Below are 27,949 nucleotides of genomic sequence, written 5' to 3'. Positions count from 1 at the left end.
TAACAGGACATCCTCCCTACCCATCTAATTCAGTCTTGGCTCCTTATGTAGCTGTATTGAATCTGTTCTTGCCCTACAATTGGGAATGAGGTGCTCTTTCTCCCTTCCCTCTGTGCTGTTGGCTGGGGCTGCCAAATACTGCACAAGCTTCTTCTTCTTTCAGAAAACTCATCTTTTCTTTCTTTCTGTATCGAGAGTGTTTCTTTTGCCCAGACTCCCTATGGCCAATTCAAATGAAGTTTGCTATTTATCCTGAGGCCTATCTGGCTTCAGTAAAATGCTTTGTAAACTACGAGATTTGTAAATTTGTAATTTCTCTTCCTCAGGACCCAGGACAATGCCAGCCACAAGTCAGATAATCAGCGAATGTGTCTTACATTACGCTAAGGAGATGGCTTATTATTAGTATCTGACTGGCAGATTTGAAAGGGGCAAGTAAAAAGTGAGAAGGCCAATTTATTACCCAGGAAAATCCTGGATAATAGACTGTGATCCCCTGTGGGCAGAAAATAAATGTTTGTTGACCCAATAATGATGAGCACGGAGCTGGTGCAGTGGTTGTGGGAGTAAAGCAGAATGAGCCGTCTCTGAGAAATGGAGTGGAGAATGAAATGTCAAGCAGGGAGCTGACCTGAATGGAGCAAGAAGTCAAAGCAAATTACAGGCTACGAATCTGAAGACTGGCAAGCAGAGAATTTGTTAGAAAGAGAATCATCTGAGAGTCAAGAGATATGGGTTCTGTGCTTGTTTCCTTCTCTTCTGTAATACCAGGCAAGCTACTTAATCCTCTTAGCCTCAGCTTTCCCATATTTAAAATAGATGGAACAATACACTGCACAGCTATTGCAAGAATTATTATTATTATTATTTTCTATTAATAACTCCTTTCAGTGCCCAACTCAAGAGCTGACACATATGAAAATTCCTAGCAAATAGGCAAACTGTGCTGGGTAAGATACTTTTGCTGGTAGGAGAAAGGAGCCATCTCCAGGACTGTGAAATCACAAGGCATTTGTAAGACTTGCCCTGATGGGACCCAAGGGCTAATAGCATGTACAAAAGAGCATTGTCTTTTCAAATCTGCTTGTAATCCTTGCAGAGACTCATATGTCACTTTAAAGGGTTAACAGGAAACTAGATGTCATCTTGTCAGCCTTCCTGATCTCTTCCAGCTGAAAGTCTTCTAATTCCGCTCTGAGCACCCACCCCACCCCCATCTGTACTTTGCTGGTAGTACATTTCCCTGTCCACCTCAGACCTTGGATATTTAATGCACTTGGCTTATCTATCTCTCTAGAAGGTAGGCAAGTTGGAAGCAAGAGTCATGGCTGGGTTACCAATAAATCCCACAGAGTTCTGCCAACATGTCTTATGCTGGCAGAAGTTCGTGACATGCTTGTTGAGTAGCTGGGTGGATGGATGGAAAGATGGAGGGATAGACGTGCCACTAGACTTGTTCAGTACTAGTCTAGAATCTCAAGGTGTTGGCAGAGAGCCTGCCCCATAGTGGACAATCAACATGCACCAGCTCACTGAATGGGCACAAAGATGTCCCTTCCATTTTGTTCTCACTGATCTCTGGGTCCTAGCACAGACCTGAAACTTAGAAAACTCTTGTACAAGAGTTGTTGACTGACTTACTGACTGTATTTCTGAACCACAAGAAACCAACCAGCACAGAAAGAGATGCCAGCAAGATGGTTTCACTTAATGCATTCCTCTCCAAAAGAGATTCCCACCATGGTCAGTATACACCCTATGCTTTTCCCTGAACCTCCAGTCTCCCGTCCGGAGCAGAAGTAGGCAAACCACAGCCCATGGGCCAAATCCCGTCCACTGCCCCCTGCTTTTGTAAACAAAATTTAACCTGGAGCAAGCCTGAAGTGTGATTATTCAGTTTTATGAGGAGGCCCTATTTCTAATTTTGCTTCACTCGAAGCTGTCATCCAAACATTTCAATTTGACCTTGTTCCACCAACACCCCATTGGCCTTCCAGTGCTCCCACTCTCTCCACATCTCCATGTGGTGGTTTCAAATCTCTGCCCACACTTCCCTAGCTTCCTACCCCTGCAATAAGAGTTGGACTTTGCTTCATCTCACTCCCGAAATCCCTGTTGCCTCTGTGACATTGCCAAATCTCCTCTTTCAGAAATGTACCTCATCCTGCCTCCTTTCACCTGGCTCAAATGAGTCTCCTCCAGGAAACCTTTTTGATGCTGGTATCCCTCTTCTGTGTCCCAATCACCTGCCATGCATTTACCATTGCTACCTGTCTAGTTTGCAGGCAGGGCATGGTGGCAGAAGCTAGCCTTCTTTCGGGACACTCACATTGGCCATCCCCCCTGCCAAGAACACCTGCCCTTCCAGCTTCTCTTCCCTAGCCCACTCTTATTCCTGAAAGTCTCATTTGAAACGTTATTGCCTCAGCAAAGCCATTCCTGAAGCCCCTGCCTATACTCCAAGGTCAAGGCCTATGTCTTCACAGCCCTTTTTCAAGGAATTTATTCCAATAAAACTAGAGGGCTTATGGTGTGATTATTTATTAACGTCTTCCTACCCATTAAACAGACAGCTTCATCAAGGCAAGCCAGCCATCTGTCCTATAGACCAAGTGTTTCCTCAGACTTGGTCTACACCAGTAGATAGTTTTCTAGTGAATGAATAGAGTTAACGTCACTCTAAATTACATCAATCAAGTTGGAGCCGGGTGTGGTAGCTTGCACCTGTAATCCCAGCACTTTGGGAGGCTGAGGCAGGCAGATCACCTGAGGTCAGGAGTTCAAGAGCAGCCTGGCCAACATGGCAAAACTCCATCTATATTAAACATACAAAAATTAGCCAGGTGTGGTGGTGGCATGTGCCTGTAGTCCCAGCTACTCAGGAGGCTGAGGCCAGAGAATTGCTTGAACCCAGGAGGTGGAGGTTGCAGTGAGCCGAGATTGCACCACCGCACTCCAGCCTGGGCAACAGAGCAAGACTCTGTCTCAAAATAATAATAATATTAATAATTAATAATAGTAATAATAATAAAGTTGGGAATGGGTCAGTTAACAAAAGACAACAAGATAGAAACCATCATCTCCACCAGTTAGCGACACAGGGTGGATGTGTGCATTAGGCTTTTCTCTGAGAATAGGATTTTGTCCTATCCAAGAAAAATGACAAACACCCATGAAGAGGGTTTTATTTTATCTTGGGGGAAATGAAAGTATTAGTTTTTCTAATCAAGAGTAAGTCACTTGTCCCCACTTCCCCTGCAAACAACAAAAAAGAACCCATGATATTTGTTGAGAACCAGCTTACAGCCTAATCCCGGCCCTGGAAGCATGCCATTCTCTAATAGATACAATTAAGTTAAAAGACTGGTGTTGGTCACATGGTTTCAGACAATGGCCCTATATTTAGAAGTTTTGTCCCAAATATAATCAGATTCCAAAGGCCTATGAGGATTTATTTATTTATGAAAATAAGGACCCAATGCCTTCTGAAATAAGCCCTTTTGGTGCAGCAGCCGTGTGCACTGGGGCAGATTTACTCTGAAAAATAACAAGGCTTCTCTGACCCAGGAAAGTCACAGCCTGAAATGCTTATTTTTGAAGCAGCATTTATTTTCTGCTGGTTTAGAACATGTTCCCCTTAGGAATAACCTCCTGGCTGCCCCAGAAATGCTGATATGCGGATTGTGTAATGTCAGCTCTCCCGTGCGCCCTATCTGTGCCTCCTTCCTCGCAGCAGGGAGGCGTTCAGCCCGCCCCTGCCCGTTCCCTGCCTTGCTCTTTTCTAAGAACTGGAAATTATTCCTGAGATGAGAGGAATAAAACATAACATACATAAGACATATCCAGTCTATTTCTGAAGCAGAACATGGAGAAAACCTAGCGAAGAGATTACGAAAAAAGATAAAACAATAGAAGTTTTTTTCCTAGTCCTCACTCCCAACCTCTTCCTGCCCAAGTTTATGTCTGCTAAGGGCTCCTCTCATCAGCCCTACTTCTTGGACTGCTTTCAGGATCAGGAGAGAGAGGAGTTTCATAATATTTTTTGTTGACTTTTTAGGCAAGGATAGGTAAGAAGGGCCCCATTCACAGGACCACTGCTCAGACCGGATAGCAGGTGGTGGCTGGGTGGGAAGGAAAAAAGTCCTAGAACATTTCAGTCCTCATGATCCTCTCATCTGCCCTTCTGATCAGAGCATGACTCCTGATTGATTTTGAGGAAAGTTCCAATACCTCTGGCTGTCTGCATCCTTCCCTTTTCTCACAGAGTGTGCTCAAGTGTGTCTGGTCATATGGTTTCTGATTTATACCCAACTCCTAGTTCCTCTTTCTCTGGTGGAGGCCTTCAAAACCTGGGGAAATGACACATGCCTCATTCAATGAGCAGTTGTCATCAACCATCAACCATCCGTTAGCTCTGAGCTGAGCAGCTTACATGTGTTAGGCTGGGGAAATGGGGGCATCGAAAGAGCAAGGCAGGACTTTGCCTTCATTCTAACCATACACATATTCTCCAAGCAGCACAGGGCAAGTCAGAAGACGTGGGTCCAAGATCTGGGCAACTTGGGCTCGTGACTTCACTTCTCTATGACTTAGTTTTCCCATCTGTAAAATGGACTAAGCACCTCTCACTTGTTATTTTACGAGGCTGATGTGGGAATCAAATGGGATGATGGGTGCAGAGGCCTTTGTAAACTCTGCCTCTCTCTGTAATGCAAGCTGCTATGGGTAGATGGCAGGCGAGTGGGGTCAACAAGGTTTTCATCTCAACCCTTGCTGCACACGCAGCTCTGGGGAAAAATGATGCCCTGGAATCATCTCCGGAGTTGAGGGTAGGGCCTGTTATGGGGCTTTTTAGTTTTTAAGGCTCCTAAGGTGATGTTGGTGGGCAGTAGGATTTGGAAACTGCTAATAAACCAAAAAGTTACAGATGTTAAGAGAAAGCAGAACTTGTGGATTAGGGTGAGCAGGCAGGAAAAGCCTTGAAGGAAAAGATGGGAATCTGAGAAGTAGAAGGGTCCCAGGCCAAGGGGAGATGGTAAAGAGAATGGAGTGAAGACAAGGGAAAAGGAGAAAGGGGAATGAAGGATAAAGGGGGAGCTGGTACATCAATTAATCACAAAATGGGTAGCACCTGGTCTGGCGGAGGCTGCACCTCTTCCACAAAGCCTGGTGACTCCAAGTTTCTCTTATTGGAAGCTTCATGTCACCTCGTGCCACTCTGTCTCCCCATTGCCATATTGTTTTATAATTGCTTGTGTGTGTATCTGTCTCCCTCAATGGATCAGGGGTTCTTTGAGGGCACAAATTATTTCTTTCACCACTGAATCCTCAGCACCTAGCAAGGTTCCTGGCATAGACCAAGAGCTTAATACATGATGTCTAAATGACAGGTATTGAGCATCTGGTAAGGACTTATCTTAGGTCTGACTCTGCCACTAATTTACTGGGATGTCTACAACCCACTATTTTGCCTCTTTGGGTTTCCAGGTGCCCCCCCTCCCCCCAAATCGTGAAATGTGAGGACTCTAGGAATTCAAGTACGTAGGTAGCACTGTGTCTAGAAAAAAATATTCAGCGAGGTATCAGGCTCAAATAATTAGAACACATTAATTTAGGTCAGTGCTTCTCAAGCTTTAATGTGCCTACTAAGGTACGTGGAGACTTTGTGAAAATGCAGATTCTAATTCAGTAGGCCTGGAGTGGGTCTTGAGATGCCACATTTCACACAGGCTCCCAGATGATGTCAATGTGGCCTGTCAGCAGAGCTCACCTGAGTAGCATGCGTCAATAGTACTTACTTCCAGGTAAGACCAATGCTGCTGGATTTTGACTCTCACTTGGAGTAGCAGGTAGTTAGGCTGCATTCGTATGATAACAAAATGATCTGCTGAAAATGTCCCACTCCAGACCCTGAAATAATGATTTTTTTTTTTTTTTTAATTCTTGGCAGAGATACTTTGTTGGCTAGAATTACAGGATATAGATCAACCAAATCTGGGCTCAAATCCTGTTCCCATCATTTCTTAATTATATGATTTTAGGCAAGTAACCTCAAAATGTTAGCCTCAGTGTCCTATTCTGTCAAATGGGATCACAAAACTTATCTCAAGAAGTATAACTCATAAGGCATGATAATTTATATGAGGAGGTAGGTAATGCAATTAGCATACGGTGGGTCCTCAGTACATGCTAATTCTCTTCTTACTGACTTAGCAACACAGGAAGTAAAGAGATTTCAGGAACTATAGGTTTCTTCCTCTTTTCACATCGAGAAAGGAACCTTAAGTAGTATAGGAAATGCAGTACGTTTCACTTCCTTTCTTTAGGGAACATAAAACCCCCAGGTGTGTCTTAGTACAGGATCAGTAAGAGAGAAATAGTAAAAGTGAAAAGTTCTCAGAGGGAGCTGACTCACCACTCCTCAGGGAGAGGTAACCACCCTGTGAGGCTTTGTGAGGAAGGTGGTCTGGGCAGCTTGGGGGAAATATGAAGGAAAAGACAAAGACAGAGGAACTCCCCGGCTCACAGCAAAAGCCTTCTTTCTTCAACACTCCATTTTCAACACTGAACTCTGACTCTTGTTGGACTTATCTTTAGATACATTCTATTTATTTGATTAGGGTAGAGGAATCAGAACTACTTCGTATCCTGGCCTTCTGAGAGGTCTGGTATGAGCACAGGTATTGTTATCTGACTTGATCTTTACTGTGGTCCCTTTCAGTAACCTCCATAATAATTTCTTAGGTTCCTCAATAACAAGCTCTAAGGGCCACTCCTGGGGTGATTTTCAGTGACTTCCCATCAAAATAGTTGTAATCAGCCTTTGTCAATCTTCCACTGTCCCTTTTGCACCTGTCTTCCAATTTCCAGGCACCCATTAGGCCCAAGCTCACCGTAGGCTGTTCTAATGACATCTCTTTGGGACCTCAATCAATAGCTCCCTGGTCAGGTGTGTGCATGCATTGTATTTAGCTCTCCTGTACTCTACATTTGCTAATCCTAGCCAGGAGTTAAGAAAACAATCTGATTACAGATGTAATCCTGTGACCATCTGCTTGATTTATCACTCCCAGAAAGAATTTGAATTTTGAAAAAGGAGCTTCTTAAAGTAAATGAGTCTTTAATTTTGTGGGTTAGTACAATAACTGCTCATTTTATATATATTGAGGGAATTTAAAAACATGCAAATGTGCAGGACTCAAAATTTTGCATTTTAAAGGCCTCCATTAAGCTTTGAGCATCTGTAGTTTAAAAAACTTTCCAGGTGATTCTGATGTACAGCCAGAGTTGCAAACTCCTGGCAATTGGTCGATTATGTATGGGACATTAGAACACGTTTTATTTTTTTATTTTTTATTTTTGTCTATTCTTGACCTAAACATCCGTCAATTTTCCATTGCTGTGTAATAACACACCCTAAAACTTAATGGATTAAACAGAAAATTACAATGCTTCTCCTAATTCTGTAGGTTGCCTTGGCTCAGCACACAGCTCTTCTCTGTGTAGTAGTATCAACTGAGTCACTCCTTTAGCTGTATCCAGCTGATGTCTGGGCTGGGATGGAAGATCTGAGAAGACTTCCTTCACATGGTCAGCGCCTCATTCTCTTCCATGTGGCCCCTCCATGTGGCTGGTTTGTTTTTTTTCACAGCATGGTTGTCTCAGGTTAATCAGATTTCTTAGATGGTGGCTGACTTTAAGAATGAAAGCAGAAACTGCCAGACTTCTTAAAGGATAAACCTGGAACTGGCATAGCATCATTTCTGCTATATTTTACTCATCAAGCCAAGTCAAATGTCCACTCCGGGTTTAAGAGAATAAGAAGCAGATTATAAATTTTGGTGGGCAGACTATCATGTGCATAGAGGAAAATAATTCATGGCATCATCTTTGGAGACTATTTACTGTAACATCTTCCCATCAATTTGCCAAATAATACGAACTTGCAGCATAACACCTTACCTCTGAAGAATGTCAATCCTCATGATATAGGAGTTAAGAAGAAATTACTTAGGCAGATAGTGAGGCTACAGGAGTCCTTGGTAAAGTTTTCCTTTTAATGAAAAGCAGCCCCCAAATCATTTTCTTTTCTAACAAAGAGCAGCCTGTATAATTAAGCTGCAGACATCGATAAGCAAGCTGGAAGCTTGCACGGGTGAATGCCAGCAGTTGTGCCGACAGGAAAAGGCTACCTGGGACTAGGCATGTTCAAAATAGTGGCTCCATCTTCCCTTCTCTTTGCCAAACCATGTGTACAGTAAGGAGCAGACAATATGGCCCCTGCCAGGCAAAGACTCCATTTACATAATAATATTAGGGTGGGGCAACCAGCCTTTCCCTCTGCACTATGTAAACATCACGCCTGGTTGAACCAATCTGTGAGTCTTACGTAAATCAGACACCACCTCCTTAAGCCTGCCTATAAATTCTGGTGCAGTCCACCAAGGGGTGTTTTTTTTCCCTTTTGGGAGCTCCTCTCTCTCACAAGGGAGAGAACTGGTCTCCTTTCTCTTTCTTTTGCCTATTAAACCTCTGCTCCTAAACTCACTCCTCGTGTGGTCTGTGTCCTTAATCTTCTTGGCACAAGATGATGAACCCTGGGTATTTACCCCAGATAATGATGCTGCTTCACTTACGCCAAACAAAAAAAGCACCAAATGTCCATATGGACCATCTAAGCATTCAAGACCATCAGTGATTCTCTTAAAAAAGATTTGAGGACTCATGGGTTTCCTCCCTCTCTAATATTGCTGTAGATGTGGCTCAACTGATCAGTTCTAACTAGAGGAACCTCAAGCAATCACTCCACATACGTTTTTTCAGTTTCCAAAACCTAAGGGAGTTTTGTGGGAGGAGAGCATAACCAAATGGAACATGGACCTTGAGCCTAACAGAAACGGTTTAGACTCTTCGATCTGCCAGCTGTGAGAGACCTTCGGTAAGCTGATTCCTCTGAGCCTCTGTTTCATCTTCAGAAAAGTGAACATGACATCTTCTCTCAGGCTGTTTGTGAAAACTCAGGGTGATGGTGTTTGTAGATGCCACCTGAACTGTTTAGCAAATGTTGTACCTTTTGCTACTAACATCTCTCTTTTGTAAAAGACATGACTTTGTAGAAGTATTTAAACATACAGGAAAAAGAAAGCATTTCACAAACACTTCTGGGAGAAAGAGGAGAGAGAGAGAAAGCTTTGTGTATATTTAATGAGTAAAAGCATATCATTTAAAATGTGAAAGTTAATATGTTGAGTGAGTCACCCAAAATGAATTCTCTGATATTGATAAGCATTGAATGTAGTTTAGTTAGCTTTCCAGAACAATGACTCTACCTTCCTTGGAAAATAGCTTCTAGGAAGTTTAGTGAGGAAGCCTTGAGAAGGCATCAGCACTCTAAGCCAGGTGGGCTGTAGAGTTAGAATCTGAAGCAACCGGTAGAGAGAAAAAAAGAAGAATGGATTACAAAAGATGGGCAAGGTGCCTGGAATTTCACACCTACATCATCTCCTTTGTGGTAAAGGGGAAATCCCAGGATCCATAGCTACCCCTGATATACTAGTATATCCTTGACCTATTGGAGCAAAATTATAGAGAACAATGACTGCATTATTTCACAAGACACCCTTTGATCCAGTTTAGAACACTAGTTTTTCATTCTTCTGTCCAGAATGATGCTATTATATTTCTAACTGAGATTCTTTCAAATCCATAGCCTGGTAGTTAATAGGAGAGAAGAATCTCAATGATATGAGGCCCCTGAATAGAAATTAAGAAGCCTTTTCCCAATCCCAAGATTTTATTCTTGGGACTAAGAGATAATTAGCTTAAGGACTGCAAGGTAGATAAGTAAAATAGGTTATTTTTCTCATTGTATATTTTTACAACTCTACATACAGGCATTATTACTTCTATTACTTCTATTTTATGGATGGAGAAACTGAGACTTAGAGAGTTGGTCAATCAGGTAAGGAAAAAATTCAAAACCTAAAGCATCTAATCAGTGTCTTATTGTGTAACAGCAAGATGAACAATTCAGAAATGCAAGATAAAACAGTTTCACCTGTCTCAGAATATGATTGAAAAACTTGACAGATATTTCCAAAAGATATACTTGAGTAATTTAAATAAGCTTGCTTTTGTATATGTAAGGAACTACACAGAGAGGATATTAACTCTTCTCTTACATCTAAGTAACAATTTTTAAAATGCAGTATTTGATCACAATAAAAAAATAACTTTAAAAACTACCCTGGGCCAAAAGCAGTGCCTCACACCTGTAATCTCAGCACTCTGGGAGCACGCCTGTAATCTCAGCATTTTTAGGGAGGCCAAGGTGGGAGAATTACTTGAGGCCAGGGGTTTGAAACCAGCCTGGGAAACACAGTGAGACCCCCATCTCTCCAAAAACTTTAAAAGTTGGCCAGATGTGGTGGCATGCATCTGTAGTCCTAGTTACTGGGAAGGTTGAGGTGGGAGGATCACATGAGCCCAGGAGTTTGAGGCTACAGTGAGCTATGATTGCACCACTGCACTCCAGCCCAGGTGACAGAGCAAGACCCTGTCTCTAAAAATAATAATGATTTTTCCCCAAATACAGATTTTTTAAGTTGCCCTTTTCTGACTATAATTCAGTAAATTTAGGAATCTAGGGCCATAGTTCATATGCCCTACAAATAGAAAAGCAAAGTAAATAGAATTTTTAAAAGTTTAACCACTGGGAAAGTATGAATATGGAATGTTCTTTAATATAAGCCTGAGAGCCAAGAAAAAAATAAAAATAGAAATGAAATCCTATCTAGGAATCAGTGAAAAGACGATTACTTGTTGTCAAAACCTATTAGAAATAATCTGTTATTATAGAAAAATGTATAGCCTAAATGCCTTTATTATTTTATCATTGAAAATAAATAATTTTTGTTAAGAATCTAGGGAAAAATACAAAGTAAATCATGAGGGAATACATGGGAATTGACAATGCAAAAGATGAAATTTGTGATATAGAAAACAACATAGTAAAAAGGATAAAGAGGAGCAAAAGCTGGTTCTCTGAAAAGACCAATGAACACAATTAACCTTGGTAAGCCTGCTGCAGGAAAAACCAGGGTTCAATTCACTTGCTCCAGGGCACATAGGAGAACATCTGTTATTGATTGATTGATTGATTGATTGACAGTTTTACTCTGTCACCCCAGGCTGGAGTGCAGTGGTGTGATCTCAGCTCACTGCAACCTCCGCCTGCCAGGTTTAAACAATTCTTGTGCCTCAGCCTCCTGAGTAGCTGGGATTACAGGTGGGTGCCACCAAGCCCAGCTAATTTTTGTATTATTAGTAGAGAGAGTGTTTTGCCATGTTGGCCAGGCTGGTCTCGGACTCCTGACCTCAAGTGATCTGTCTGTCTTGGCCTCCCAAAGTGCTGGGATTACAGGTGTGAGCCACTGCCTTAAATCTGTCATTTAAACCCTGCCCATCTGTACGCAGAGCCCTGTCTAATACATCATATGCATACTATGACAGAAATAAAAAATATTAGAGCATTAATAAACTGACTTGAAGATAGTCAATAAAGGTTTTTCAACATATCCAAGATGCATGGGCAATAAAGAGCTGGAAAGACTTGTATTCTTCCTCCTTTCGCTTTTCTGATCACAAGTGGTTGATTCTTGGTTCACACTGAGGATTCATGTGTGAGCTATGGCTAGGTCGTAATGACATTTTTCCACTTTCAGAACATTTCTGTAAGTTTTCCATCAATCTCAAGTATAAAAGATTCAGAGAAAGATGAGGAGACCAAAACTAAGAGGAGCAAAATGACAGGTCCAAGAGAAGAAACCAGAATTGGACCCAAGGGGCTTTGTTGAACTTGGTTTATGTATCAGACATGGTTTTCTATAGTCCATGGGGTATGTTTTTTTTTTGTTATCCTCGTTCTTCCTAACAATGATGCTAGGGCACAGAGACGTTCAGCCACCTGCCCAGGGTCACACAGCCAGTGATCTGCCTGACTCTGCAGCCCATGCTTGCAAACACTCTACTGAAGCATTTCCTAATACCTGCTGGAGCATTTGGGCTCTCCTGATGTGCTCCCCTCCACCTCTCTGCCTCACATGATGTGCCCTCACATTTCCTTGCTGGCCCAAGAGCTGTGAAACACATTAGGAACTAATAGTTTAGGAGGGGCATGGGCTTGTGGAAAGAAAACACCACAGTCCCCTTCCTCAGCTGTACTGTTCTTTCCTTCAGCTGATATTTCTCAGGTTATATAAATGGAATGTTATACAAATGTTTCCGCCATGAGTTTCCTTTCAAAAGATGAATAAAAGAATGAGGCATTTTGTTTTCCTTTGTTCCCTGGTAGCACCTATGTTAAGAATTTGTGCTTAAAACATGACTCACTAATTCTTGGAGCAGAGCACAAGGAAGTATACAGACCTAATAGCCCTGTGAGATGTAGGCTTGATCTTGTGTGGGAAAGAATCCATTGGAACCACGTAGATGAAGTTACATTCAAAAACAATCCTCCCCGCCCTTACCCCTTCCCCAACAGCTCCCAACATGACTGCGTTGTTTAAGTAGCCCATTGCTTTCTTGTATGACTGTCAAATATTTCAGGCAAGTGATATCTAGTTCTTCTATAAGTGGGTGCATGCTGAATTGTTAAGGTTTATAATTATTAACTGAATCATTGCTTTGTTGTTCGATAGGCAGTTTAGATTTTGGAATGGTTATTTACAGAACAAAGGCAGGAGGGAAATGGTGTAAATACAGTGCAGGGTAAATAAGTTGAAAAGTACCTAATTTTTGTGGATTTAAGTACAGTAAGCTTTCAGCTAAACTCATTGCATTTTAATTCCTTCAGTCTATGTATGTTACGGGCAGAAAATATCCTCTGTTGGAATGGTGAGATCCAATTCTCAGTGCACAGAAAGACATTTTTGGAACCTGCTTTCTAGAAAGTGACCTATGTGGGCAATCCCTACTTCACCACCCCCTTCAGCTCCAGTAATTTGATTGCCCAGAATATTCTCATTATAATTCACTGGCACATGGGAGCTGCACAAATATCAGTGAGTCAGCGTGCTGGCTGTTGGGGATCCACAAGCAGGATACTTAGGTGCTCAGGACGTTTTCTTTGGAAGGATCCCTTCTAAAGAATGTCTTTTCTTTGCATGAGACAATGAGAAACGGGAAATCACTCTGGGTGTGACTATTTATCCCTCTTCTTTCATATTCATTGCTCAATTCCTTCAAAAACCTAAGTCCTGGAGCGAAGAGGCATTTAGGTAGCCAGCTAGAAGGACTCTCCAGAGGCTGATAAAATTTCTCCCAGTAGCCTCTGCTATTTATTCATCAGATCCCAAAGCTATCAGAGAAAATCTGCTATTTTCTCCTGCTAACTGTTGCATAGACTGGCAATCAGGGTTACCACCATGTTTTCCTTCATTATCAAAATGATATTTCTCCTAGATAACTTAGTGCTCTTTTCTCTCATTTAGGACTCAACAATACCAACCTCACCAACATCAGTAGGACTACCTCTATCATCAGTATCATCATCACCACCCTCAGTAACATTCCTACCAAAAACTACCATCGTGGCTCCTAACCAGCACCACTTCCACAGACACTGCCATCATCGCTACCTTCCTTTAATTCAGCAGTTATTTACTGAGCAGTTATTTACTCAGTTATGCACTGAAGATATCCAAGCACTGTGCTAGTGAAACCAGCCCAATTGCTCCATAGAAATAATGTTTATGGGTTTTTTGAATATAGAAATTTACTCTCTTGATCTTAAAATTTGAAACTTTTATTTGCCCCATCTGAATTCTCTTCTCAGGAAACTGACCCTCAGGCAAGGGACTGAAACTCATCAGATCACCACATCCAGATAATGAGAGCTCAGACCCCTCATTCATCATGATTGCTTCCTTACCACTCCCGAATTCCTTCCTGCTTGTAGCTACGTTCCTTCTCTGCTATATAAACCCCCAATTTTAGTCAGGCAGGTTTGAGATTCATCTCCTGTCTCCCTCACTGCAGCACCCAGATAAAGCCTTCTTACCTGACACCTCTCGTCTCAGGGCCTAGCTCTCCATGCATCAAGCAACAGGACCAAGACCAAAGCCCTGGCATTTTGGTAACATTAGGCCCTAAGAATATCAAGAAGATAATACCAGGATTTTTGCCTTGAAGGACAATACTATAGGAACTTAGAAACTTATATAAATGGCAATTATAAAAATGCAGAGAGGTATATGCCATAGGAGGTATATAAATACGTGATCCGCTCACCTCAGCCTCCCAAAGTGCTGGGATTACAGGCATGAGACACCGCGCCTGGCCACATTTCCACTCTGATCATCTTCCTCTTCCTCTCTCTTTCTTTCTTTTTCTTTTCTTCTTCTCCTCCTTTTCCTCCTTCTCCTTCATTGGGCTGATTGTGTCTAATGTCAAAATAAATGGATGATGTAACCTTGGCCTTCTTTCAAATATGACAAAGTTGTTCTTTATTTTAATATGTAAAACTTCATAATCAGTTGCAAATTACAAACACCAGACAGAATTTGGCTAAACAGAAAAACTCAGAACACTTAATAATCCCCTATTTTTTTTTTTTTTTTTATTGCAGGGATCGGGGGAATGTGAGAGAAAAAAATAGAGAGAGGGGGAGATAGAAATAATCTTCATTGCAAAATATAATTTTAAAATGTTTATCATGAAGAATAAGCAATGCTAATTTTCTTTTACATTTTAAGAAATGAGCTTTTAGAAGCAGGGTCATTTCCCACTTCTTTAAGTACAGAGTTACTGTACATTCTTACTTGCTCCTGGACTTCTAATGTGATATCATCATTTCCTCATATTACCACCATTGCAATAATGTTCTTTTGCCCACACCTTGCCAACTCTACAATTCAACTATAACAAGATACATAAAAGGATCATATGCTTGAAATATTCCTTAAACCTGTCTAGCACCATCAAACTGCAATGATATATTCTTGTCCAAAAGTCTTTTAAATTCAGGTAGAAGAGAGAGGTAAGATTTTCTTATGATTTTTCTAGTGAACCTAGCCCTACTTTGATGAAGAGTGTTCTAGTTATCTATTACTATATTCAAATTATTTTTAAAACTCAGTGACTTAAAAAGTAACCATTTCAAGATATCTCTTTTGTGTGCATAAACATTTTAAGATGGATCTAGAATTAATTTCTTTTTCCTTTTCACCTTAACTACAGTGGCCACAGATGCTCTACTGGGTGCATCTAGAATTTAGGTAGAGCTTGGCTGCTTTCTTCTTGTGTTCCAAGGAACATCAAGCAAGGTAACTCAGTGGTACTCAGCTTGCATTCAGTGGTACTCAGCTTGCAGGTGGGCTGATCTGAGGGTTCCAAGGTGGCTTCACTCACACATCTGGTGCCTTTTTCATAATGGATAGCACAGCTGAAGGCTGGTCAAGCATTTATTTCATCTTGTATCTACTCTACATGGCTGGCATGGACTTTTTGACAGCATGAATTCCAGTGGCTGGGATTCGAAAGTGTTCCAAGAAAAATCATTCATTCCAAGAAACCCAGTTAACAAAGAGAACATATATTCTAAGAAACCCAGGAAGAAGTTTTAAGGCTTCTGGTGACCTAGTCTTGGAAATCCCAGAATGTCACTTCGGCTGCATTCTGTTGATCAGTCATGTCCCCAAGACCAACCCAGGTTTAAAAAAAAAGGTTCAGACTCTTTTTTGGGAGGTTACATGTGGTAATTTAATACATTTATATAATTTGTAAAGATCAAATCAGTATACTTAGGATGTCCATCACCTTAAATATTTATCCTTTCTTTGTGCTAGATATACAGACTGCCCCTCTTGATGAAAGAAATAGCAAGGGATCTGTGGCCATCTTTAATATATTATAGAAGGAATAGCAAGAACAAAGTTGAGAAATGAGGAAAAAAAGATGCATTCTTGTCAGAGAACTGAGTCATAAAGTTGGGATGGATTATCGAGTTCATGGGATTTAAATCTAGAAAGGTAAAAGAAGAGGCTTAAGAGACAAGATTGAGAACTCTGTACTTAAAGAAGTGGGAAATGGGAGAACTGATAAAAGGATGTGAGTGATCAGATCAGAGAAGATGTGGGTATTGGTGAGAGGGTTGCCGAATGGTGGGGATGGGGAATGGGTTGGAGGTAGGAGACACTGTAAATAAGTAGGAAAGCCCACCGAAGGAGAGGCAACTGGAAAAGTCTTGGGGAGAACTTGCCCAGGTCCAAACCATATGTTGCTGAAGTAAGAAAGGAACAGACAGAGAATTTCCAAGATGTATATATCATTATCATCTATAGTGTTGGTCATTATGAGATACTCTCCTAGTGGCATGCAGAGTGTAGGAGGATAGGTAGTAAATGAATGAAATTCTGACTTACAATGGCTTGCAAATATTAATAACAGGGAATGTATTGGCTCACGTAAATTAAAAGTCCAATGTTGCATCCAACTTTAAACATTTGATTCAGTTGAATAATGCCACTAGGATTATCTCTTGTCTCTGACTCCTCTGTGTGATGACATTATTCCTTAGCTATTTCTTCTAATGTTGACAAAATATCTGAAATAAGTATAAACCTCACATCTTCACACCATCAAATCCTGTGTAAAACAGTATTCTTCTCTCTCTTAGAAACTCTAGCAGATGATTCTTTGTGTTTAATTGGCTAAGATTGGGTTTTAGAATTCAGTTCAGTGTAACCTTTCTCTCCCATCAGTTGCTCTATGCCCTAAGTTTTACAGGGGCAGGCATCAGTGTGGGTTTACCAGAGCTGCCTATGACAAGAAGAGTATGTCCCTCTAACTCTGGAACTCAGTATTGGGAAGCCTGTGGCATATTTTATTTTCTGAAGATGGTTCCAACAATACCACCCGTCTCACAGACTCTTTAGAACCTTATCATTCTTCCGTCAAGTAATGGAGTCTCTTTCTCGACTTTCACTGGCTGAGGGCAAACAAGAAAAAGAAAAATAATAATAAATAAATAAATGTAGTCTCTTTTCCCTAACCTTGAATCTAGGCAGTAGAGTATGTGACAATTTTGATCTATAGAGTATGGCAAAAGTGATAATATTGTTACTTCCAAGACTACGGCATAAAAATGGTATGCACATCCTCCTTATTCTCTTGGAATGTTTGCTCTTGTAATATTGCTCTAGGTTGCAAGAAAGCTCAAGTAGCCCACGGAGAGGATGCAAGGCTTCCAGCTGATCCCCTCAGCTAGGCTCAGTAGCAGCCAGAACTAGCCTACCAACAAACCTGCTGATCATGTGCGTAAGCCACCTTGAACATCGATCCTCCTGCCTGATGGAGCCATCCCAGCTGATGCCACATGAAGCAGACACAAGCTGTCCCTACTAAGCTCTGCCCAAGTTGGATATTCATGAGTGAAATAAATGACTGTTGCTAAGTAATTAATTTTTGGGTGGCTGTTATGTAGCAGTAGATAATTGGAACAAAGCTTATTGACATAATACATCTATATCACATCCTCCAATCCATTTTTTTAAGTAATAAAGTTGATGTTTGTTTTGATTTTCAGTTGCAGCTTTAAATATTTTATCTTAATTAGTCAATTTTTTCCAAACTCAAAATGGGTTTTTGTAAGAGTAGTAGTAGGGTCCTGGAATAATGGCAATTCTCTTTCACTGGAGAAAGCTTTGTAGAGAAAACAAAAGAATTTTTACAAGTACTCAACTGGTGAAAACTGTCATAAACCTTGACGGTATTTTTAAATTCATCATTCATTTATCAATTGATAAATGAATTCATCATTCATCAATTGATAAATGAATTCATCATTCATTTATCCATTCATCCGTACATCCATCCATTTCTAGATCCTCTCATAAGAGGAAATCTAGGAATAAGCCTGATCAATGAAAGTTTCATGGGAAAGAGGAAGGAGGAAGAAATTATTTTATTTTTAGAGTTTTGGGAGTTATGGGTTATGGACTTGCACTGGAGAAGATGGGTGAGAAAGTTCAAGGGTTCTAAGATGGGAAAGTAGACCTGGAGAAAATGTTGCAACCAAGATTATAAGGCCAATTACCAGGTCCAATTACCAGAAAATAATTTTTAAAGCAGGAATATTAGGTCATATCAGTACCTGAAAGAGTGATTGAGGCTAATTTGTTCATTCATGTAACAATAATTTATTATGTGCTACTAAGTACCATTACTATATTATAAACTGAGGGTTCAGTAGTGGATAAGAGAAACTAATTCCCTGGCCTAATGAAACTTGCATTCAATGGGGAAAGCAAGGAACATATATGTAAATTAGCAAAAGTTAATATCATTCAAAGAGTGCTAAGAGCTCTGAAGATAGTAAAGCAGGGTAACTGATAAAACAGGACTAAGCAGGCAACATTAAGAGGTGATCAGGGAAAAAACCTCTGAAGAAAACATATTTGATGTGGAATCCAAATGGCAAGTAGAATGAAGAAGGTAAATAATTCATACAAGAGCATATCTCTTCCACAGCAAGTGCAAAGACCCTGGGCAAATGCCATAGTTGAGCTAGCACCCACCACTGGATTCAAGTGATGGGTGAGTGATACACATTCAAGGTCCAAAAGGGTAGACAAAACCAGTTCAATTAGTCACTTATTCATCCACCCATTGATCCATCTACTGATCCATCTACTGATCCATTTATCCATCCATCCATCCATCCATCCATCCATCCATCCATCCATCCATCTATTCAACATACATGTTGGGTGCCCTTTACATACCAGGACCTGTACTGGGCATGGGAACTGCAGAGATGAAAAGATGAACAATCTCTGTACTTGAGGGACTCATCTCACTCTAGGAGATAGATAAACTGGCATGTGACTGAAAACTCACTATATTGGTAATGAAACTAAAATACAGAGCTTAATGATTTAACCTGATACCACCCAAGTGGTTAGCGGTTAGTGGCAGGGCTTCAGCATTTTATTTTCCTTCCCTACAGGGAAAACCATTATGTATGACCTATTTTTTCAAACTCTCTTCCTCAGTGGGGGCAACAATTAGAGTTTATCTATTGCTAGTGCTTACCATTTTAGGCTCCTTTAATTAGAGTGTTTTAAATTAGTGTTATTTTAATTTTACTTATCTCCTGAGACATTATAGAGGATAAATAGCAAATGAAATAATGTACATGAAAACACATTGTAACCCATAAGCCGTCATGCAGATGTGTGTTATATATAGTTTTATATTTGAAGATATAGCTTTATGCATTAGTACTGCTTCCTCCTCAGGGATGCCTCCAAAAGAATTCAGAGTAAAACAGACTTGTGGATTGATGCTTTAAAGATATTTTATATTTTCTTTAAAAACAAAATTGGCTCACAGTAGGTGCTTAATAAATATTTGTTCAAAGAATGAGTAAGACGCAATATTCAGAGACATAGATTCAGCGTAGTAGGTCTCCGTGTGGCTAATTACTGTGCAAAAGATGTCAATTTGTGAGTGCAAATTCATCTTAAGGAAATTCTCTGATTTAATTTAAGCACTGGTAGAGAGAATTACTATTATCCTCCTTGGGAATGAAAAGCATATAGCTCAGGGAAGGAAGATCACATTTTTAGGAGAACTATCTGGGGGCAGATTACCCAAAGTGTTAATTATTATAATTATTATTGTTAAGTTGGTTTTAAAGTCCTATATGATGTAATATCATGTTCTCTTTTTGTTTCTCCAGCTGAGCTGATGATCCTTTAAATAAAAAACTACAACCACCTGTCTTAATCTAGAGACTACTCAGTGGTTGATTTTTCAGGATTGGAACCAGGCTGTCTGGGTTCAATTACAGGCATAGTCTCTTAGACTTTGAGTTTGTTTCTTAATTGCTCTGTCCCTAAATTTTCTTTCTTTCTTTTTTTCTTTATTATTTTTTTTTTTTGGTAAAACAGGAATTATAAGTAGTATATGCCTCATAAAATTGCTGGAAGAATTAAATGAATTAATTTATGTAGTGTACTTAGAAGAGCATTTATGTTAGCTAGTATGCGTCTACTTACTTTGACCTCCCATTGGATTATAAAAGCTGGAGAACAAAGGCTCTGTCTTATTTTGCTGATGTTTTTCTTCAGTGCTGGGACTAAGGGTGAGGTGAGCGAAGCACCTGACTGGCTGCAAAATTCAGTGAGAGTGTAGGGGAAGCAAAAAACATAAACAACCAAGATAAATAATATTTTAGTGCAGTGCTTTTAAAAATCGAAATTAGTGGCTGGGCACGGTGGCTTATGCCTGTAATCCCAGCACTTTGGGAAGCCGAGGTGGGCGGATCACAAGGTCAGGAGATCGTGACCATCCTGGCTAACACGGTGAAACCCCGTCTCCACTGAAAATACAAAAATTAGCTGGGCGTGGTGGCAGGCGCCTGCAGTCCCAGCTACTCAGGAGGCTGAGGCAGCAGAATGGGCCTGAACCCAGGAGGTGGAACTTGCAGTGAGCCCAGATGGCACCACTGTACTCCAGCCTGGGTGACAGAGCAAGACTCCGTCTCAAAAAAAAAAAAAAAAAAAAAAAAAAAAAAAAAAAAAAAAAAATTGAAATTAGTGCAAACATTCCATTGTGAACATAATATTTTAAATAAGACTGGATTTGTATTAATCATTATGTAAGACCATTTCATTTGGTCAAGAGAAATTGTTAAACATAGCAATTTCCCCAGATGAAAACGAGATAAGCAAGAAGTTGATTTTGAATATGTTGGTGAGTTTTCTCATCAACAAAACAGGAAATTAAAATTAAAATAAGTTTATTTTGGGTATAAATAAAATATTTAATCTTAAAATAATGTATTGAATTTTAGTACACCTACTTTTAGACTTCAATATTCTTCAATGATTTTAATGTTCTTAAAAAAATTACAAACATAATAATACGCCAGATGAATGGCCAATAAGTATATGAAAAATACTCAATTTCTATCATCATGAGGGAAAAGCAATAAAACCACAATGAGATATTACTGCAAACCTGTTAGGACAGTTGCTATTAAAAAGACAAATCATGAAAAGTGTTGGTGAGGAGGTGGAGAAACAAACACTTGTACATTGCTGGGGAGAATGTAAATTAGCATAAAAGTTTGGAAAATGGGAGTTTCCTAAAAAAAAAAAAAAAAGTACTAAAAATAAAATGACCATATAATCCACAATCCCATTTATGGGTGTGTATTCAAAAGAATTGAAATCAATATTCAAAAGAATTGAAATCAGTATGTCAAAGACACATCTGCACTCTCATGTTAATTTCAACATTTTTCACACTAGCCAAGTTATGGAAGCAGTCTAATCTATCAACAAATTAATGGATTTTTTAAAATATGGTATACATATACAATGGTATACTATACAGTCTTTAAAAATAAGGAAGTTCTAATATTTGTGACAGCATGGATGGAACTGGAGAACATTATACTAAGGGAAATAAGCCAGGCACAGGAACACAAATATTATATGCTCTCACTTATATGTGGAATCTGAAAAAGTCAGTCTCCTAGAAACAGAGAATAGGCAGGTGGTTACCAAAGGCTGGGGCAAAGGGGAAAGGATGGGGAAAAGGAAGATGTTGTTAACTAAAGGGTACAAAGTTTTATTTATTGGAGAAATAAATATTATTTCTTGGAGAAAAGATTTTAATAATCTATTGCACTGCATGATGACCGCAGTTAATAACAATGTATTGTATGTTTCAAAATTACTAAAAAAGATTTTTAACATTCTCACAACCAAAAATGATAAATTATTGAGGTGATGGATATGTTGATTTAATCTTTTGATAATGTATACATAGATCAAAACATCACATTGTATCCCATAAATATACATGATTTATAAATTAAAAATAAAATAATAAAATTAAATCTTTATATTAAAACATATATAGGCCAGGCGCGGTGGCTAGTGCCTGTAATCCCAGCACTTTGGGAGGCCAAGTCGGGCGGATCACAAGGTCAGCAGTTTGAGACAAGCCTGCCCAACATAGCGAAACCCTGTCTCTACTACAAATACAAAAAAATTAACCAGTCGTGGTGGTGGGCACCTGTAATCCCAGCTACTAGGGAGGCTGAGGCAGGAAAATCACTTGAATCCAGGAGGCGGAGGTGGCAGTGAACCTAGATTGTGCCACTGCACTCCAGCCTGAGCAACAAGAGTAAAACTCTGTCTCAAAAAAAAAAAAAAAAAATGTATATAGGGGCACATATTTTTTCGTGATCCTCATACTCCAACATTGTTTGGCATTACTCTGATATTCCCGGATTCTTGCACAGGTTCTAGTGCATACAGGGTGTTCAATTCGTATTTGTGAAAGGACTTGCGAGCTCTATGAGGACAGGGCAATAATATATCTGTCTTTTGAATCTCCTCTCTTCAGCACCTAGTACAGTAGAGAATGTACCAGTACAGTAGAAAATATACTCCTAGTACCCAGAGGAGGATAAACAAATGTTAGTTGAATGTTTGTTGAATGAAAAAAATTACCTTAACTCCAGCTTAATTCAAACCTTAATTCATATCATGCTATTGAATTTTGTAGTATACTGAGATGTTCACTGTGGATTACAGAATTCTGCTTTATGAAGTCCTAACCATTGACTTGGGCATTATAATCCTTCTCTTCCACTTGAGATACCGTAAAGAGACTGAGAACAAGAGTTAGCAAGTAGGGAATTCCCCACATAAATCTCTGTGTCTTTTGCTTGCAAAATCACTAAACTAATAGCTTCCAAAAGTTTCTCACCACAATTTTTATGAGCTATTTTTTAGGTTGAGGCTACAGTGCAGCCATCACTGCACTCTCCCTGGGCAACAGAGCCTGCGTGATAGAGCAGACCCTGTCTCAAAAAAAAAAAAAAGATATATTTTGTACATTATGATATGGTACATACATACACATATATGTATATTTACATATGATTAAAACAAAAGTGTCATCAAATACTAGTATGTAATATGCATTCTATACTTAAATTTTTTAACAAATTATTAAAAATGCATTTGTGATGACTTCAGAGTAGCTTAGTGAACTACAAAGGCTATGTCCCAGAGTTTGCAAAACATTTCACTAGACTTTAAGTTTTTTAGAGCAAACCATTTCATCTCTGTTTATGCACCTAATATAGCCATTGGTTCAGGGAAGGTGTTTAATGAGTCATTTAGGCTGTAGGCTTTGATGCAAAGGATAAACCACTAGTTTGAGTCCTAGCTTTGTCGCTAACCAGCTGTATAAATTTGGGCAAATGAGTTAACTGCCATGAGTCTCTTTCTCTCCATTTCCAATAATAATGATGACAACAACAATAATCATAACGAAAATTGATTGAAGGGTTACAATGCACCTTCATCATTGGGATGATTGAAACTTGACACAGGTGCTGTGGGGACCAAATGGGATCGACGTATAAAGCACCTGCCATGAATGAGAAACTTAGTCATTGCTGAGGTAATTTTCCCCTTCACGGGTCTTCTAAGCCATGACTTTCTACTGGGAATCAGAAGCATGTTGCTTGCTCCTTTGGGTATTTGGCACGTGTTGAACTGGGAAGAGCCCAGTGCTTTGAAGAGCACTGTGAGAGTGCACCACAACCTGCATTCTCAAATACCCATCTTCTAGCCTTCCTTCTGGCCCCTTTGCAACTCTTTGGTCTGCTTTTGTGGTAGTTGGGTCCAGCTGGCCTCCATCCACATTCCAGTCTTTCTGAGAACAGTGGCAGCATTGTTGATGTCTGAGACCCACAGGACAAAGAGCTCATGTCCTCAGGCTACCTGTGGCATTTCTGTCCCAGGACATTGTACTGTTCTCATTGGTCTCACCAACACATGGGACCAGAGAGGAGAGAGGGCTGGGCAAAATGCGCTATGAATGTAAACCACAGGGGACAGATGAATTGTTTGAATGTCTATTCTGATTGGGTTGTCTATAAAGGAAGAAGCATTTATGCTTGTTTTTAACAGGGTTCTCGCCTTTTCCAGCTGCACTGGCTCACCTTGTTCACATTGACTCAATAATGTCACAGTCTTAGCATCTGAGAAGTCATCCATTGCTTGGGAAAAAACTTGCAATAATATCAGTTCTAATACCAATGCCTTCTAAACGTGTCTCTCACCCTACAACTGTACATAATTACATTCATCGAAAATATACCATATTTTATTTGCTTGACATAGACCATTTCAAATCTTTGTAAGAACAAAGTGTAAAGTGAATTAACATGCCTAGTTTGCAAATTTAAAAATATATATATATATATATTTATTAAGAAAAGTTGAATGTCCTTCAAATCATCCAGCTCATATTTATGGAATTTGAATCAGAGCTTAAGTCTGTCTGATTCTGGGGCCAAGTTCTGTTTTCTTCCTACAGCACCTGTTCACAAACAGGTGATGTTTGATTATTAATGTTCTCATTAATAATCATAGTTCACATTAAATTTACTGAATGTCTTCTGTCTGGCTCTGTTGTAAACACTTCACATGTACTACTAGTATCACTTATTGCCTACAACTCTATGAGAAAGGCATCTTATTATCCCATTTTTTCAGATGATCACACTGAGGTACAGCTACACTTGGCAAGATTGGGTGCTGCTGTAAGTACAGGATCTGGATTTGAATCCAGGCAGTCTGTGTCGTTGACCACTAACCTGTGTTGTTTCATGTTCCCTTTTTTTTGGATCTCATACTACCTGTGAAAGACAGCCAACATTATCAGTGCTTTACAAGTGAGGGCACTGAAGGAATTTACTTGCTCCATATTACAGAGCTTCTAAGTGGAAGAGGGATTGAATCCGGGTCTCTTGGCTCCTGGTTCAGTGCTTGCTTCATTAGATCAGAATATGTCATTGAAGACGCTCCTTACCTGCCCTGTGCTTGGCACCTGGGTATGCCGAGAAGGTGCATAACATTGATGAGCTTTAGGACTTGGATGGGTCACGTAGCTTGGATTCAAATGGAATCTTCCTCTCCTGCTGGTGTGCTTTGCTGGTTCCTTTCACTCTGTTGTCACATCCTGGCTCCCTGCCCTGCCTTGGCCTTCAGCATGTGCCTGGTTCTTCCTCCTGCCTCCTTGCTGCCCATCAAGGCTCCTTGGGGACTTCCTATATTCAAGGTATCTTTTCAGTATAGCAATAATTTGTCATCTGACTTTCTTTTGGCTAATTGGAGATCTCGTCTCTAATTAAATTGCTGGCCATAGCCTAGTAGGAAAAAATTGGGAATATCTCAACCAGCACTTTTCAAAATTTCCACTCTCTACTTTCTGCATACAATGCATGAAAGACACAAGAGAATGCCTGCCTATATCCTCTTGTATGTATCTTATGGCCCTTCCAAATAGAATAACATATGGCTAGATTCATAATAAACACCAACAGAGGCAAGAAAAGAGGAGGAGGTAAGTAACCTTTACTGGATGCCACTTGTGTGATGGGAATTTTAATGTATACTATCTCATTTATTCAAACAACTCTTTGAGATAGGAACAGTTATGCTTACCCTCATGTTTAAAGGGGAGAAAACTAAAGCTCAGAAATAGAAAGTAAATTCAGCTAGAACTGGTAGAACAGGGACCCATATCTAAGACTATATCACATTAAAAACCAATGCTTTCATCATAAAATTGCTGTTTCTTGTAGTTCAATATGTTAAGGGTATTTACCATATACATGTGTATCATAAAAGCACTTCTTTCCTAAGTTTTAATTGAAATGATTTTTCTACCTTTTGAGTTTGCATAAAGCTCATAGAGTTATTTTTCCTAATTATATTATACATACTTGTTCACAGAATGACTGTATTTCTTATTTTGGCAACAGTCTCAATTTCTCATAATTTAATTCTTTTCAAATACGTATACCTAAAACTGATGAATTTGTATTGCACCATAGAACATTAATTTAAAGAAATTCATAAATTAACAAAATCCCCTGTTAAATTGTTCAGATTGGTATTGGATTTGGAAACAAGTTACACATAGCTATATACATGAGCATGCATATATTAAATGCTGTGATTCTATCACATGTCTGCATGTAACTAAGCAATAATTGCAAAGTCCGTCTGTTTTAAATGACATCAAATGGTATTCAGCACACTAATCATTAAGAAGTGTCAAGATGTGAAATGTGCTTTGTGTTTCCAAAGTAAGTAAACGGCTGTTTTGAACTTAATATGTGGTGCATGCACTACCTTCTCTTCTAATTTGTTTATAATCAGTGGAGAAAATCTAATATGTAAAGCTTTGGCTCCGTGCACCCTTTTCCTTCCCCATGTTCTGTATTCCATCTCAGTTCTGTTCACACTATCCAGGACCTCCCTCCACAAATATTTTCTCAGGTTGGCCTCAGATAACCTCATTGCTGACTCAGATTTTTGGATACGTACATTATATATTAAGAATGAACCTCTTGTTCCAAGACCTTTAAGCCCTATATTTAAAAGAATAAGTAAATAATAGCCATTTAGAATGAGTCTTTTAAATTGCAAAAGGAATTCTCACTGGTTTTCTAGTTCTGATCATCTAAACTGAAAGTGACATCCACGATATCATCCAGAATCCTGTGAAAAGTCTAATTTCAAGAGTGAATACCTCTAAGTATCTATTATATGCCAGGCAGTATGTTCTAAGCTGCGCAGTTCCATTTTACCTATGGAGGCAACAAAGATCATATGCTTTCTACATGTATTGTATCATACTAGGTGCTCTGGAGTATTAGAAAACTACAGAAAAACTATTATTTCATCTGAAAAAACTTTTCAGTTAGTTACTTGAGGGAGAAGAGATTTAACATAGATTAAAAAGTGATTGTCAACTACTGGGAAATTCTGCCAGAAGGGAAATTTAAATTGGCTCTTCATAGACAGAAGGTTGGAGAGGAAACTCAAGGGTAAGTTGAATGTGGCTGGTGTGAAAGAGAATGACCAGCTGAAACACAAGGCCACTGAGAACTGTTGAGAGATGGTTTTACATAGATTTTATGACACCAGGATCTTCTCAAACCAGAATGGGTAAGTGGAAATAGTACAGGCTTTAGAAACAAACCAGTTTAAACTCTTGCTCTGCTACTCAATATCTAATAACAGCATCAGGTAAATTATTTAACCTCTTTAAACCTGAAGTGCCTAATATGTAAAATGGAGATAATAAGATTGTCTACACCACCTTATTATTGTAAGAGATTAAATGACACAGTCTGTTACAAATTGGTATGTCAATTTGTCTGCTCATAATTGTCAGATTATTTTGGCAAACAATGGCTGTGACATTAACAGGCAGGTGGGGTTGTGAATTTGCTCCCCAACAATCTTACTTGAGGAAGGGATTATTTGAGGAGAGCAAGTCTCAGAAAGAATTCTGCCACTTGTACAAACATTTATTATCAAATAGGTCCTAAATAGTCATGCAGCCTATTCCCAGAAACTTGGTGATTTCTCCCTCTCTATCCTTTTAGTTGTTTCAATAAGCACCTTGCATGTAATCCTTACTCTGAGGTGCATACAGGTTCAGGAAATTATCCAGTAAGATAAGATGGGCCTGGCACGGTGGCTTACGCCTGTAATCCCAGCACTTTGGGAGGCCGAGGTGGGAGGATCACGAGGTCAGGAGTTCGAGACCAGCCCGGCCAATATGGTGAAACCCCGTCTCTACTAAAAATACAAAAAAATTAGCCGGGAGTGGTGGCGGGTGTCTGTAGTCCCAGCTACTCAGGAGGCTGAGGCGAAAGAATGGCGTGAACACGGGAGGTGGAGTTTGCAGTGAGCTGAGATCGTGTCACTGCACTCCAGCCTGGGGGACAGAGCGAGACTCCATCTCAAAAAAAAAAAAAAAGATAAGATGACAGAGACCTCCATTAATTGGAGGAGAAAGATGATCAAATAGAATTCTAGACCTAGTTATGCCAAAG

The 27,949-nt window shown here is 39.7% G+C and overlaps 2 long non-coding RNA genes across 4 annotated transcripts in view; one reads left to right on the top strand and one right to left on the bottom strand.

The window, feature by feature from the left end:
* Positions 1-27,949, bottom strand: part of LOC134737143 (uncharacterized) — a 517,224-nt gene that overhangs the window by 100,867 nt on the left and 388,408 nt on the right. For 2 of the 3 annotated variants that reach the window (XR_010121777.1, XR_010121775.1), the window contains one exon: positions 14,290-14,441. This is a non-coding gene — a long non-coding RNA (uncharacterized lncRNA). Of the gene's footprint in view, positions 1-14,289; positions 14,442-18,782; positions 18,848-27,949 lie in introns of those variants that run through there. The other variant, XR_010121776.1, reaches the window with a different exon arrangement.
* LOC134737142 (uncharacterized) lies at positions 8,122-17,460 on the top strand. The gene is made up of 3 exons (XR_010121774.1): positions 8,122-8,938; positions 9,894-9,961; positions 13,491-17,460. It is a non-coding gene; the product is annotated as an uncharacterized lncRNA (long non-coding RNA).

The sequence above is a fragment of the Symphalangus syndactylus genome, chromosome 7 (genome assembly GCF_028878055.3).
Source record: "Symphalangus syndactylus isolate Jambi chromosome 7, NHGRI_mSymSyn1-v2.1_pri, whole genome shotgun sequence".
In the NCBI taxonomy this organism is placed as follows: domain Eukaryota; kingdom Metazoa; phylum Chordata; class Mammalia; order Primates; family Hylobatidae; genus Symphalangus; species Symphalangus syndactylus.
This window is presented reverse-complemented; position numbering and strand designations above follow the sequence as displayed.